This window comes from Channa argus, chromosome 11, assembly GCF_033026475.1.
Source record: "Channa argus isolate prfri chromosome 11, Channa argus male v1.0, whole genome shotgun sequence".
Taxonomy (NCBI): domain Eukaryota; kingdom Metazoa; phylum Chordata; class Actinopteri; order Anabantiformes; family Channidae; genus Channa; species Channa argus.
In genome coordinates this window covers 3,609,104-3,622,931 of record NC_090207.1, presented here as the reverse complement: position 1 = coordinate 3,622,931, position 13,828 = coordinate 3,609,104, and the positions used below count along the sequence as shown (strand labels likewise).

The 13,828-nt window shown below is 41.1% G+C and overlaps 1 protein-coding gene across 1 annotated transcript in view; it reads right to left on the bottom strand.

Annotated features, from left to right (window-relative positions):
* The window catches only part of LOC137136702 (protein unc-13 homolog B-like), a 73,284-nt gene extending 62,172 nt beyond the window's left edge, over positions 1 to 11,112 (bottom strand). Inside the window, exon 1 of the mRNA XM_067522353.1 lies at positions 10,527 to 11,112. The gene's annotated coding sequence lies outside the window, so the exon portion shown is untranslated. The remainder of the gene's footprint in view (positions 1 to 10,526) is intronic.
* Positions 11,113 to 13,828: the final 2,716 nt, after the last annotated feature.

Sequence of the window (13,828 nt, the reverse complement as noted above, 5' to 3'; positions counted from 1 at the left end):
AATACTCCTTGGAGTAAAAACGATATTAAATATGCAGAAAGTAAGATTTATGACCATTTTAACCATATAGAGTATACTAGCAATAAACAATTTCCCTAGTGGCCTATATCTGCATACTAATAAAAGCATGACAAGTAAACATACATGAACAACACAAGCACAAAAGGTGCAAATGTGTTACAAAAACAGCATCTCTGCACACAATCAACTGCAAAGTGACCTCTCACCCTAGTAAAATAATGCAAATCTTTTAACCTTTCTAATGATGTGGATTGTTTTAAGATGAATCCATTGCTGGACTGAGTAGACATTATGTGCAAGCAACACAGCATCTGCTCATGTTAAAGTGATCAACACTTTTATAGTGATGCTCAGACGCACAGCATTTGCTAAAGGGCTCGAAAGTCTATTGTTTATTTTACGTTGAAATTACATTACAAAGTAACCTGATCAAAAGAAGAGACACAGCCAGCACACTACGGCCGAAGTCTTCTACTCAGTACACCCACCTCCATGGGCTTGAACTCCCCTTTCCTGGGAATACACCATCATGTACTATGATGCATTTTCCTTTTATGAGACAGAGCTTAGTCTTGGGGAGTTACACAGCTCATAGCAGAGCTGTTCTCTAGCAGGTCATAATTAGGATTTTAGGAGCTAAGGCACGTTTTAACCCCTGGAGGAAACCCGCTAACCTCTTGGTGTGATAAACTTGCTTCATATCTGCCTCTTTCTGGTTGTGTTGTGAAGGATTTCTTAAAATTCCTTCATCATCAGAAAGGTTATTAACTATTATGTGCCCATTTGTTTTTCATTATCATGTTAAAATTAGATAATGAATCATGGTTAAGCAAACATGTGAAATGAGCACTATAAAACCGCAACGTGCAACTTTAAACTTATGTTGAACTGCAACTCAATCTACTCCAGCCCAGTCCTCTCTCTCCTTTCAGCACTTTGCTCTTTATGCTCCACACAGTCATTCAGATATGTAATGTTATCAAACTTAATTTAAAAAAAGAATACTACAAAATTTCCTATCATCACAATGCCATCATGGCAAGACGCTATATTACTGTGCGTGGCAGTTCACTCAGAGTGAGACTGTTGTCCATGGCAGAGGCCATTGTGAGTGCAAAGAGACCTATTCTCTCCTCCAGAAAAACACGAAGACACAGTCTTCTTCTGAATTTTCCTTATAAAGGTCAGGTTGTTTTTAATCTTTTCACTTTTTTACTACTTTTTTTACTCACTTCTTCAAAAGAGTAAGGCATCATCAGGCTTAGGAGCTTTTTATATTTCAATTTAAGGTTTAAGATTTGTATTGTAAGGATTTTATTAAACATTGTACATCTTGAATATGTTCAATGATAATCAATTGGAAATGCATCAATGTTGTGTTATAGAAATTCTGACAATTATCCAAAAGGACAAAAATAATAACAACCACAAGGGGACACAAGCCAGTGTCTTCTTGTGGCAGTCCCAAGTCTGGATAAATGCAGAGGGTCGTGTTAGGAAGGGCATCCGACGTAAAACACATGACAACTACTGAATCTGAGTTTCCATACTAATCGGGTGCAACGCGGGTTGGGCTACATTTGATCAAAGGAAGAGATAAGGAAGGTGTGTCTGTAGGCAGAGAGAGAAGAGGAAGCCAAGAGTGTAGGACTGACAGTAAGAACTTGACAGGGAAATGGAGTAGGAGTTATCCTGAAAGAGGAGTTTGTGAATAATGTTTTAGAGGTGATAGAGTATCAGACAGGTTGATGAGTCTGAAGCTTGAAATTCAAGGCTTTATGTTCAATGTTGTTAGTGGTTATGCCCCACAGGTTGGTGGAGAGAATAGAGGTGATGAGAATGTGATGGGCAGGTTTGGTCTTCAGGACAGGAACGCAGAAGGACAGATGGTGGTAGACTTTGCAAAGAGGATGGAAATGGCTCCAGTGAACACTTTCTTCCAGAAGAGGCAGGAACATAGAGTGACATATGAGAGTGGACGTAGAAGCGCTCAGTTGGACGACATCTTGTGTCGACATTGTAATATGAAAGAGATCAGAGACTTCAAAGTATTGGTAGGGGAGAGTGTAGCCAGACAACACAGGATTGTGGTAAATGGTCTGCACTTGTTTAGCATTTTCTACCTATTGGCAGTCAAAGCACTTTACACTGCTTCTGATTTACCCATTCACACTCACATGCCAATGGGGAGCTGCTAAGCAGCTGGCCAACACTTAACAGGAGCAACTAAGTTGGGGTTTAGTGTCTTGCTCAAGGACACTTCGACATGTGACCGGAGGAGCTGGGGATTGAACATACAACAACAACAACGAGATTGGTGGGCAACCGCTCTACCATCCTGTGCCACAGTCTCTGATACTAGATTGTAAAATACCATTGCTGATGGTGGTGAGGAAGATGAAGATGACTAAGTCAGAGCAGAGGAAGAATATTGTGTAGTGAGATGAGACAGGCTCTGGGTGGTCAGTGAGTCCTTTCAGATGACTGGACCACTATCGCTAATGTGATCAGGGAGACAGGTAGGAGGGTACTCGGTGTGTCATCTGGAAAGAGGAAAGTGGACAAGGAGACTTGGTGGTGGAATGAGGAAGTTCAGGAAAGAGATACATGTATGAGAGCTGTAAGACCGTGGTGAGGTCTGCTGTAGGTGTGACAGAGGAGTTCAAGGTGGAGGTGGGTCTGCATCAAGGATCGGCTCTGAGCCCCTTCTTGTTTGCTCTGGTGATGGACAGGCTGACAGATGAGGTTAGACAGGAATCTCCGTGGATTGTGATGTTTGCAGATGACATTGTGGTTTGTAGTGAGAGCAGGGAGCAGGTGGAGGAAAATCTAGAGAGGTGGAGGTTTGCTCTGGAAAACAGAGGAATGAAGCTTAGCCGCAGCAAGACAGAATACATGTGTCTGAATGAGAGGGACCCAGGTGGAACAGTGAGGTTACAGGGAGCAGAGGTGAAAAAGGTGCAGGACCTAAAGTACTTAGGGTCAACGGTTCAGAGCAATGGTGAGTGTGGAAAAGAGGTGAAGAGGTGAAGAGGTGAGTGCAGGCAGGTTGGAATGGGTGGAGAAAAGTGTCAGGTGTGTTGTGTGATAAAAGAGTATCAGCGAGAATGAAAGGAAAGATGTTCAAGACGGTGGTGAGAACAGAGATGTTGTTCGGCTTAGAGACAAGTGGCACTGAAGAAAAGACAGGAGGCAGAGCTGGAGGTAGCAGAGCTTAAGATGTTGAGGTTCTCTTTGGGAGTGACGAGGATGGACAGGATCAGGAATGAGGACATCAGAGGGACAGCTCATGTTAGATGTTTCGGAGATAAAGTCAGAGAGGCCACATTGAGGTGGTTTGGACATGTTCAGAGGAGAAACTGTGAATATATTAGTAGTAGGATGCTGAGGTTGGAGCTGCCAGGCAGGAGGTCTAGAGGAAGACCAAAGAGGAGATTTCTGGATGTAGTGAGAGAGGACATGAAGTTAGTTGGTGTGAGAGAAGAGGATGCAGAGGACATGGTTAGATGGAGGCACATGATTCGCTGTGGTGACACCTGAAAGAGAACAACTGAAAGGAAAAGAAGAAGAAGAGCTAAAAGGACCAAAAAAAAAAAAAAAAAAAAAACATCAAAAGACGTTAAGCAAGAAATTACACAATGTAACTTCAGATGATTGGTTACAGATCTACAGCAAGGGAAGGATTTGTGTGTCCCATTGTAAAAAAAAAAAACACATGTTTTGAAGCATCTTGAACATGTGAACATGTGTGTAATGAGCACGCTGTTCGGTTTGGGACAAAGAGAGGCTGACAGAAAATAAATACTACTATTATGAGGAGGCTTTAATCCAGAAGAAGAGAATGACAGCTGGAAGAATAGTGAGCAGCTGGCTGAGAAAGAGACATGTTAAGCATGAGACAGACTGAAGAAACAAAAGAATGACAACAGTTGAAAAACCAACAAAAAACAGATAACCATGACAGGCGTAATTTCACAAAGTAAATACATGGATTGAGTACTGGAGATGAAAATAATGGCAACATAATGTGTTTTGTAAGTCGAATTTTTAATGATTTCTGTAGAATTTCTTCTCTTGCAGTGTTTTTTTTAAAATAAAAAGCAGGAATGAAGTTAAAGTCCCAGATCACAAACCTTTTATAACCAACTGATCTTTACCCCCACAGGGTCCAAATATAAGGCCAAACGCTAAATACAGGAGCAATTTTCCGGTGGTCCTGTGGAAGGTAAAGTAAAGCAGCACTTCTCTACTGACCTACTGTGGAAACAATCAGTCAGGCTCCGACTTGCCAACCCAAACACAGGGAGATCCTCCAAGATGGCACCTGCGGCCCCCAACCGTTAACACAGTATGAAGGAAACAACACACCCTCCCCATTTTTTTGCGTTAAGAAGCAGGTTCATTTATATTTAGGTTTTCACATACAAGTCTTGCAAAAAGTAGATTAGTCTTATATAAACTCTGTGGTCATGATTAAATCAACTACTGGTTCCTTGGTTAAAGGTGTGAGAACTCATGTTCAGATACCACATACAAATACTACTATCCAACAGCACTTCAGGTACTATAACAAGTCACTCTACCTTCACCTTTGGTCCTGACAGAGAGGTCATAAATCACAGGCACGTGGCAGATAAATATGAAAATGGGTAGTTGACAGCACACAACACACACAACAAATGGCCAATACTGCCTCTCACCTCAGGGAGGCTGCTTATCATCTCGCAGTAAAATCGAAGGGCACTGCATTTTCTCCATTACCTTAATCAAAACACTTGTTAAAGCATTCAGCAAGATTCCACGTGCGTGCACCCATACACTGCGCACCCACCCAAAGGATTGAGTCATGGCTGAGTGGGACACTGGTCCTGCTGCTGCTTTCATTAGACTAATTCTCCTGCACACTCTAATTGATTTATCATTGCTACTCTGCCACCGTCCATTTCCCTCAGTCATTTTTCAAACGCACACTGCACAATATAGACATGTGCTTACACATATTCAGTATATATATCATGCAAAATTTGACACAAGGGGGCCTTCTTTCTATTAATCTCACATGGACAATGGCCAAAATCTGTTTTTTAGAGTAAACACATACTATACAAGGCGAAGCGTTTTCACTTGAAGGCTCTGATTGGCTACTAAGGAAAACTGTTAAAGCATCCAGGGGGAGGAACAGCCAGCGAGTGGAGTTTGTTGGGAAGCGGAAGGTGTAACCACTTTTCTGAGCAAATGGAATAAGCTGGGTCTGTTTCCTCTCCTCTCCTCATTCATTCCACCCCAGCTTCCTTTGGTGAGCGTCTGTTCCGTGAGCCATTGCTGGCCGCGGGCCACAGGTAGCCCAGTGCGAGTGACAATGCGCAGCCTCCTGAGGCTAATTGATTTAGCATTCTCTCAGCCGTTTCAGAGATGCCAAACAATGGTGCCGCTTGTTATTCTTGCCAATTCAGGATAAATTATTTGAAGAGAGATGCTTTTCCCTTCAGTCGGCTATGACAAATTGACGGTTGTGGACAATGCTGCCCAGAGCTTCAGCTGCTTCAAGATCAATGTTTAAAACATGTTTCAACTGGTATTTCTTTGTCTTTTTGTCTCTTGATTTTTAACAAAACTTAAAGAACTTTGTAGCTTCGCGCTCTAAGCCATGGACACGCCGCCCTGTGGGGTTTGTGCAATGTTTATTTCATTAGTCTGTGGTACAGATGGTTTGGAGAAAGATTGAGAAGGCAGTGGGATAGAGCCAGGAGGAAGCTATGAGCAGGTTGTTAGCCTTGCTTTCAAATATTGGCATTTTGAATTGCTGCAAACACAGGGCCGATGTCGTTCAAACGTTTGTTTAAATCATACCATGTCTCTCACAAAAGAATGTTTGCCTTTTGCATTTAATGGTATGCAGTCATCTATACAGTGCTTCTACTCGCTACAGTAGCAATGCAGGAAGTAGCTTTTCCAAGAATGCACAACCTGTTAGGAAGTCAGGAAAGTAAAGAGTACAAAGCACGTGATGCAGCATATCACGTTCCATGTCTCATCTCTCCCAGCATTGTGCTGAACAATAGGCTCATGTGTATCAAAGCGCTGCTCGTGTAGTTTAACCACTGACTTAATTGTGGTTTTAGTGAGTGTTCGCTACAGTCACTTCACTACTGAGTGCAGCTACAGCCACACGGGTGAGGAACTGGGAAATTTGGATTCCAGCACAAACTGAAACAGAGTCAGTTCACTATCCAATGTGGAGGAATTCTAAACATAAAAGGTGTAAAAGTCAAAGCTGTCGTTCCCCGATTATAAATAAATGGACACTGTTGTTTTTGGTTTTTAGCGGTGGCAGTGGTCAGAAAGCAAAGCACAAAGTGTGAATAAGGTGCTCAGCACAAAACCCCCCAGAAAATGCCACTTCACCAGGGACCAGCTCCAGGTAAACACATTGCATCCTTATGTGTGAACGGCTGCTAAATGAGTTTTTGGAGTAATGGTTTCACGAGAAGGTCCTGGTTTAGTTTAAACGTAGTGCTCTATCGCACACACACATACATGCATATACCCACTAGGGCAATAATATAGAATGATGAAAGTGTATTGCCAATCCACTAAGTCACATGTTGGTGGCCGTAACCTCACATAAAACCCCTTTTCCTGTATTTGATACGGCCCATTACACTGTTTGTATCCAACTAAAACCGTATATAAATCCAGGCCTGTTTAAACCGTTTCATGTAACAGAAGACAAGAAGATGGAAAGTTGTACTGACTGTTGCCTGGATACTACAGGACCATCTAACTATCATCCGCAATCTCATCAAACCACAACTCTGACATAAAGGTGGTCTCACACTGCCATTTCTCATCTTGTTGTCTCTGTCCCTGCAGAAAACAGAGCTGTCTCTTTATCCCTCAATGCATTTGTGGTTAAGGTAGCACAGCACACACGGACCCTTGCCTCCATTTCCTTGCTGTACCTGCTTCACAGCATCCAACTCCTTTATCATATGTCTTGTCAGGACTAACTAGACATGGCCTCAGTAAACACACACACACACACACACACACACACACACACACACACACAGGGTTTTATTTCTATCGTGTTGAAAACATTCCATTGATTACTTTCACATCCCCTTATCGCTGACAGCCAAGCATCACCATCATCTTCACAAAGTGTTTCACGTTAAGTGGCTCCCAGTGACAGATAAACAGATAAGGGTATGGGGACTAAATTAAACACCATATTGTGAAAACAACCATTCCCTAAGTTGACTTATTTTAAAGAAACACAGCAAGATATTTACGTTAATTTTATTAAAATAGCCAATTCCACACAGTATATTACTATATTGGAATTCCTTCAATGTTGGGCAGCAGTCCCAGTTTCAACTGTGCACCCATTCAGGTCCGCTGTATTTAAAACTATATCTCATTTCCCAAACCAAAAATCTGTTTCTAGTCAGCTGTTCCTGCCTGAAATGTCTTTTCAGCTGCCTTCTTGAATTCTGCTTTATTCCTGTTTCCCTTTTTTTTTTCTATGTGGGTCTGTCCTGGATGATCGTTCGGTACCAAACCCAGCTTTGAATTATTGAGAAACCTTCCCTGCCTGTCTCGAGGTCATTCATCAGGATCTTTAACCTGTCTCACCAAGCCTCGACAGGCAGTAGTCTCCAAAATCAATCCAAGCGAGAGGGCCGTCTTTCTGCTGTCAAATATAACAATCAAAGCAAAGGCTGTTGAAGATAAGTGTAAAAATGTCGAGGAATGTATAGATTAAAGCTAAAACTTGTATAAATCTGAAGTTGTCAGGTTTGTGTACCGAAGCAATCAAAGGAAATTGTGCCTCTTCTTTTGTGTAGGAACCCACTCATTGCATAAACACATCAAATTTTATTTACAATGTGTTCCCAAGTATAGCTCGAAAGTCCAAATCTAACTTCTGCACGTTCACCTCTCTAAAACATGTCTAAATGCCTTAAGAGTTGATCAAAACTTTCGGGCTACAAATACGACACAGATGGGCATAAATTGATGCCACCTCCACAAGCATTGACCTATGCTGTAGTTTGCACACGACGTTTGACGGACAGCATCCAAATCATTCTGGCCTAACCACGTCAGCCTCTCCTCATGCATGGCCACAGACAATTAGCGAGGTCGGCGTTCGTGCGCAAGCTAGGGATTGTTTTCATCATCTGTCAGTCAGAGGACAAAGTGAAAAGAGGGGGTTTCAGCAGCAGCAGAATCTATGAATGTGCAGTCTTTTCTCTACAGTAACTGGACGTCGTGGTTAAAAATAATAAACCATGACAATTTCATATACTTGCTCCCATCACTGAGTCATGCAGCACAATGGTGATTCAACCTATCTCCACTACTTGAAAATATTGAGTAGGTCCTTCCCAGAAAAACTGTTAAAGGCATGAGGCAAACTGTATAGTGTGTGACATATCAACAGGGGGGAGCAGACTGGGATAGTCAACAGGTAATTTAACGAAAATCTACTTAAGCCAGTTTAGACATCCAAGTCTGCAATGGTCAACAGTTTCACGGCTGTAAAAAACACAACAACTATAGCATGCAAGTGCTTTTACAGCCAACAACAAGCAAAAGTGTGAATGTGTCAAGCCTTCTAATTTTCTTTGTGTGTTCATTTTACTCCTTCAGCGTTCGGGCTAATGTTGCCGGTCAGCTATGTGGGAGCTTGATCAATGTTTAGCATAACATTATGCTCATTAATTCTCCTAATGGTGAGAGTTGCTGTCAAAGCCTCAGAAAGTCACAGAGACAACGTTGACAGAGATATTTGCTTCCATTAGCTTTTGAGCACAGTTCACTCTTCTGGCAGAGTCAGAGCAGATCAACAATTTCTGCTTTGAAGTAAATTTGGTATCATTCTCATTCATTGCAATTTCATCACTTTGCAGAGCGTGAAGAGAAAAAAAAAAAAGCAAAGCTGTAACGGAGTATGAAAAAGGCTGGGCAGAGAGGATTCATTCCCAACATGGTGCTAACATAAGTTGCAAATCGTTACTTTAAAACTAGAGCTAGACTGATAAAGCTGACACATTTGCTATGAGTTTATTGCTGGTTTACTGATAAGAAAAAAAAACCAAAGCACAGATCTCTTTTAGGTTGGGTGTTCAAGGTGGGATTGCTGTGTGATTTTTCGCCACATCATTCCATCCCACATACACTGGAGAAGAAAAGTATTTACAACATGATTCAATCTCAAGCAAAGTTGTGGTGCGTTATGTAAGCAACACGTTCATGCATCAGGACAAACAGAGCTGCACATTGTAGTGGCCTGTGACAGACAGCAATGTCTTCACACAAACACGTTGCTCACAGGAAACTAAATCCCTCGCTATAATTATGCATTATAAATATTATCATTAAGAAAGAAGACATCTCTAAGCAGACTCTCCGTTTTACTCCATCTGACTTAAGTTATTCATATAAAGTTGATGAAAGCGTGAAAACACCTGACGAGTTGTGGAATCCGTCACCCGCTGCAAAGCAGCAGACCAAAGACTCCTTCATTACAGTTTTCCTCGTCTCCCTCTGTCTGTCGTGAGCATGAACTCTGCTGTCAAGTCATTATCTAATCTCTCACTTGCAGCTTGTTAAAGTTTTGCATACTTCAAAATTATTTAGGTAGCCCTGAAGTTTAGTAATTATCTCACATGAAAAATTAATTAGTCTCAAAGATAAAATGGGATCATGAGATTTTTTATTTATTTTTTTTAAAATTAGAAATATAATTATGTGTATTAGATAAATCAGTGTCATCTCAGAGCCCAAAAACGATCCTGTCTCACAGGTTGGGACGTAACGCAATGATGCAACAATGTTAATTAATTTCTAATATGCTTTCAGAGACACCCAGGACTTCTGAAACCTCAACACACTCACACCCTGCACACAACACAAGTGGGGATCACGACTAGTGTTCCCACACGCTGAGCTGTTCTGAAGAGGCTGCACAGGGCGGGAGGACAAAATGCCCTGGTCTGCTTAAACATCTGCAAGCTCAATGCCAAACCAGATTCAGAGGGGTGTGAAACAAGAGGTAGATATACACGACAAAAATCGCTCGCTCAGTACGTGGACTAAAATTATAACTCGAGGGGAAGAGGGAGGGAAAAGTGCACAATGACTCTGAATTTGTTTGTGCAGCATTAGTTAAAAGTAGAATTTCTGACATGACAGTGCAACGTGGGAAAAGAGAGAAAATGTGTTTATTTTTTCAGCACTTACTTCAACACTTTAGATCACACACAAATCACATCGCATCTTATTTTGTAAAGATAAAGAGGATCATCGAGGGATTTTCTACGAGGCAATAAAGGTGGATTTCCTCGTTTGGTTTTTCTATATGGTTAATCGCTTTTCAACTAAAAACCACTAGAAATCCCTCAAATACCTTTATCTTTAGGAAAAGAATGTAGAGTTGTTGTTTTTTTAAATCATGCACTTTCTGATTCCACCTTAAGTGAAAACTGAGAACCTACCTCACACAGAAAGACAGTGAACCCCGGTGGTGAAACAAGTATCAGAGCAAAGTTTGACACCCTGATCCAGGCATCCATCCACAGAGCATCTACAATCCCCCAGTGAATGCAAACACATTGATTGCACCTCTTTGCATCATGTTTAAAGAGATCCAACAAGAAGTGGCTTTGAAAACTTGGTCCTCTCACAGTGGGATCCACTCAGTGCCACAGCAATCGTGCATCAAAAAGGAAGGAATTTCCCAGGTTCTTCTTTGCTCTTATCATGACGGGCGTGTCAATCAGAGAACTCTGTCACTTTCTCTGTATTTCCTGTGCTCCTCTTGATCGCAGCGCTCGCTGAGCCGCTCCCCGGTGCTCTGCTTCACCTCTCAGCCTGTACACACAGCGCTGTCTCCTCCTCTCTCTCTCTCTCTCTCTCTCTCTCTGTCACACTTCATCTCTCTATTTCTTCCTGCCTCTCTCCGTTTCTCATCCTCGCATCTCCTGATTGATCTTTATTCCTTCTGGGCTTTTCCTTCTGCCCTCCTCCTCCCATTAGCTTCACTGATCGCAGCTTGTTGCTCAGCCGACAGATGCTCCACGTCTTGAGTGCTCAATCTCTCGCGCTCTCTTCCTCACCCACCTCTGCTATTTTTTTCTTCCTCACACACGGCCCCTTTTCACACACACACTTCTGAACTCCAACAGCCAGTATGTATATCACCTTGATACACAAGCTATTTTGAAAATTAGAGCAGTTGACAAGGCGTTGCTACTTATTTATATTTCGTTATATTTTGCTGACCTTTGTCAAATGCGAGCTGGTATAGGTACAACTGAATTTAATGAGTCATTTATTTTATATAAATAATGTAAATAACAAGAAATTGTATATTCGAATTTGTGACTTTTACTCATGATGTATCAAAATTGTTGTTTCAGCATTATTAAAGTTTTAAATTCCAGGGATCCAAACACTTAAATAGTTTACTGTAATTGTTCGGAATGATAATAAAAACCTTTGAAGTACAATCAATAATCCAATAAAAAGTAGAAAGTACAATAAAGTAAACAAAGTTTCATAGTCTACCATAAGAGTGAAATGGTGTAGAGCTGATTAAGAATCATCTTCGTCAGTTATTGTACATTATCAAACCTTTTTTTCCCCTGAGAGCCACTTTTACAAAATGAAAATGGTAGAGCTCATGTTTTGTAACATCATCTGAATCATTACTGAATCATTACAAAACCTTGGTGTTCAGTCACGTTTTGCATTCAAACATCACAAAAAAATGTTGTATGTGTTTTTTGCATTTAGTGTGTCTATATGCATTTCTCTCGGTTGTATTCTCTTACTGGTAAGGGGACCAGCGGCAGCTTAGTGCATGTGGAAATCATTTCTTTCAGTCTGGACGTGGCGGAGGGGTGAACGTCTCATGGACTGGGAGGGGCCCAGCTGCGTTCAGGCCATGCGATTTCACAGGCACTAAGCTGCCGCTGGTACCCACAAAGACTAGAAGTGAAATTTGTCCATTGTGATATTCTTAATGATAAAATATTCTACCTTCTTTATTGCTGTGTGAACATCTATGAAGGATCAAGTGTTTGGCCCAATCCCAATTCTCCCCCCCCCCTCAACCCTGCAGTAATATCCTGGTCCCCAGCAGCGACGGGAAGGATGAAGCAGTTACAGCAAAGTAGCCCCTTCATCCTACGACTCAATGGTAAATAAATGCATTTGTCCATTAACTGTGCTGTCAAAATTACGTTATCCACACAATTATCTTAGTTTAACGTTGTTTGATGCAATATGTACTATGTGTTATGCTAGTATCAGATGTTGGCTAACTAATAACTGACATATTTGTGTAATGCATAAGACAGGCACGGTAAGAGAACAGGTTGCAGTCTATTAGTGCTAACGTTAGCGTATTGTGATTGCGAGCAGTAAGTTTAGCATGTGTGTACAGTGTTACAGAGGTTTTCCCGTTTTACCAGGTACTCTTCAGAAAATGAAACCCATCATTCGGGTGTGATGGTTTGCAGGAGTTCTGTGTTTCCAGAGGAAACTTGAAAATGAATTGGGACTGGGCCTTATTTTGGCTGAGATTCTGACAGAAAACGCATTGCAGAAACTGGATAGAGATGAGCCTTGTGACTCATTAAAAAGCTATTAGCATCAAAGCTAAGGCCTATAGCTATACAGCATTAGGCCCATAACAAGGCCATCAGCCTCGAAGACGAAGCTCATTGTGCTAATAACCAATATAACGAGAAAAATGATTAAAGACAATTCAGCTAAGAGGAGACTAAACTTGATTTTAGACAGCTAAATGAAAGGCTGTCATCTTAAAAAGTGATTACAAATGGTTGGAAAATGCGCACTTTCATTGCAGCAAGGAGGCAAACTCTCACAATTAGCACCTACTGCCATTTAACAAAGAAAAACGTATCCTCCCAAGTGGGGGGGGGGGGGGGGGGCGTTCAAATCGTGCTGAAACAGGGGGGCAAAAGATTCATGAAGATTACTACCCTTGTTTTTGTTGTCATTCAGACATTACAAGCCTTGCAAACTGCTCTACATTCATTTCCGTGACAGGCTTTTATGGTAACTGCTGGATTGTGTGTATCGCAACAGTTTTGCATAAAAACATTTTTCTCTTCTTCTTCTTCTTCTATGTTTAATATGTAGTATTCCAGGCAGCCAAAATCATAGAAAAATACCAAGCAGTGGAAGAAATTACAGTCACAAAGTTACCACATCACTTCGAGCTTTAGCAGTTACACCAACGGAAAGCGTATTTCACATTTTTTGTGTCAGAACTTTGGTTTTTAGCAGGTGTACTAAAGCCTCTCTAGCTCTACTCATACAGTATCACCTTACCTGGGCACTTTCCTGCCTCCTGAAAACCATTTAGCAAACGTGTTACAGAAAAGTTCTGTCCTTATACTTTTTACAAATTTTATGCTTGGAATTCCTGGCCAACATCACAGACTCATGGTTTATGGTTCATGGTTTATTTGTAGCTGATCACAGTAAGACTGACGTCACCCAACATTTTATTTGTTAAGTCAATCAATTTCCATCATATTGTAGAATTAAGACTAACCAAGCATTGATTTAGTTTATTAAAGGTTCAATTTTAAAATTGGTGTGTTATATATCTTGTCTTGTGATATACCTTTTTTATGTAGCTCAAGTATTCATCCCAATCATTTCCATAAAGTGTCACTTATTTACAAGTATTTACAGGCTAAAAACATTCATAAATAACATCTGTTGTCTCGATGTATTATCTATACATCTATATCTATAGATA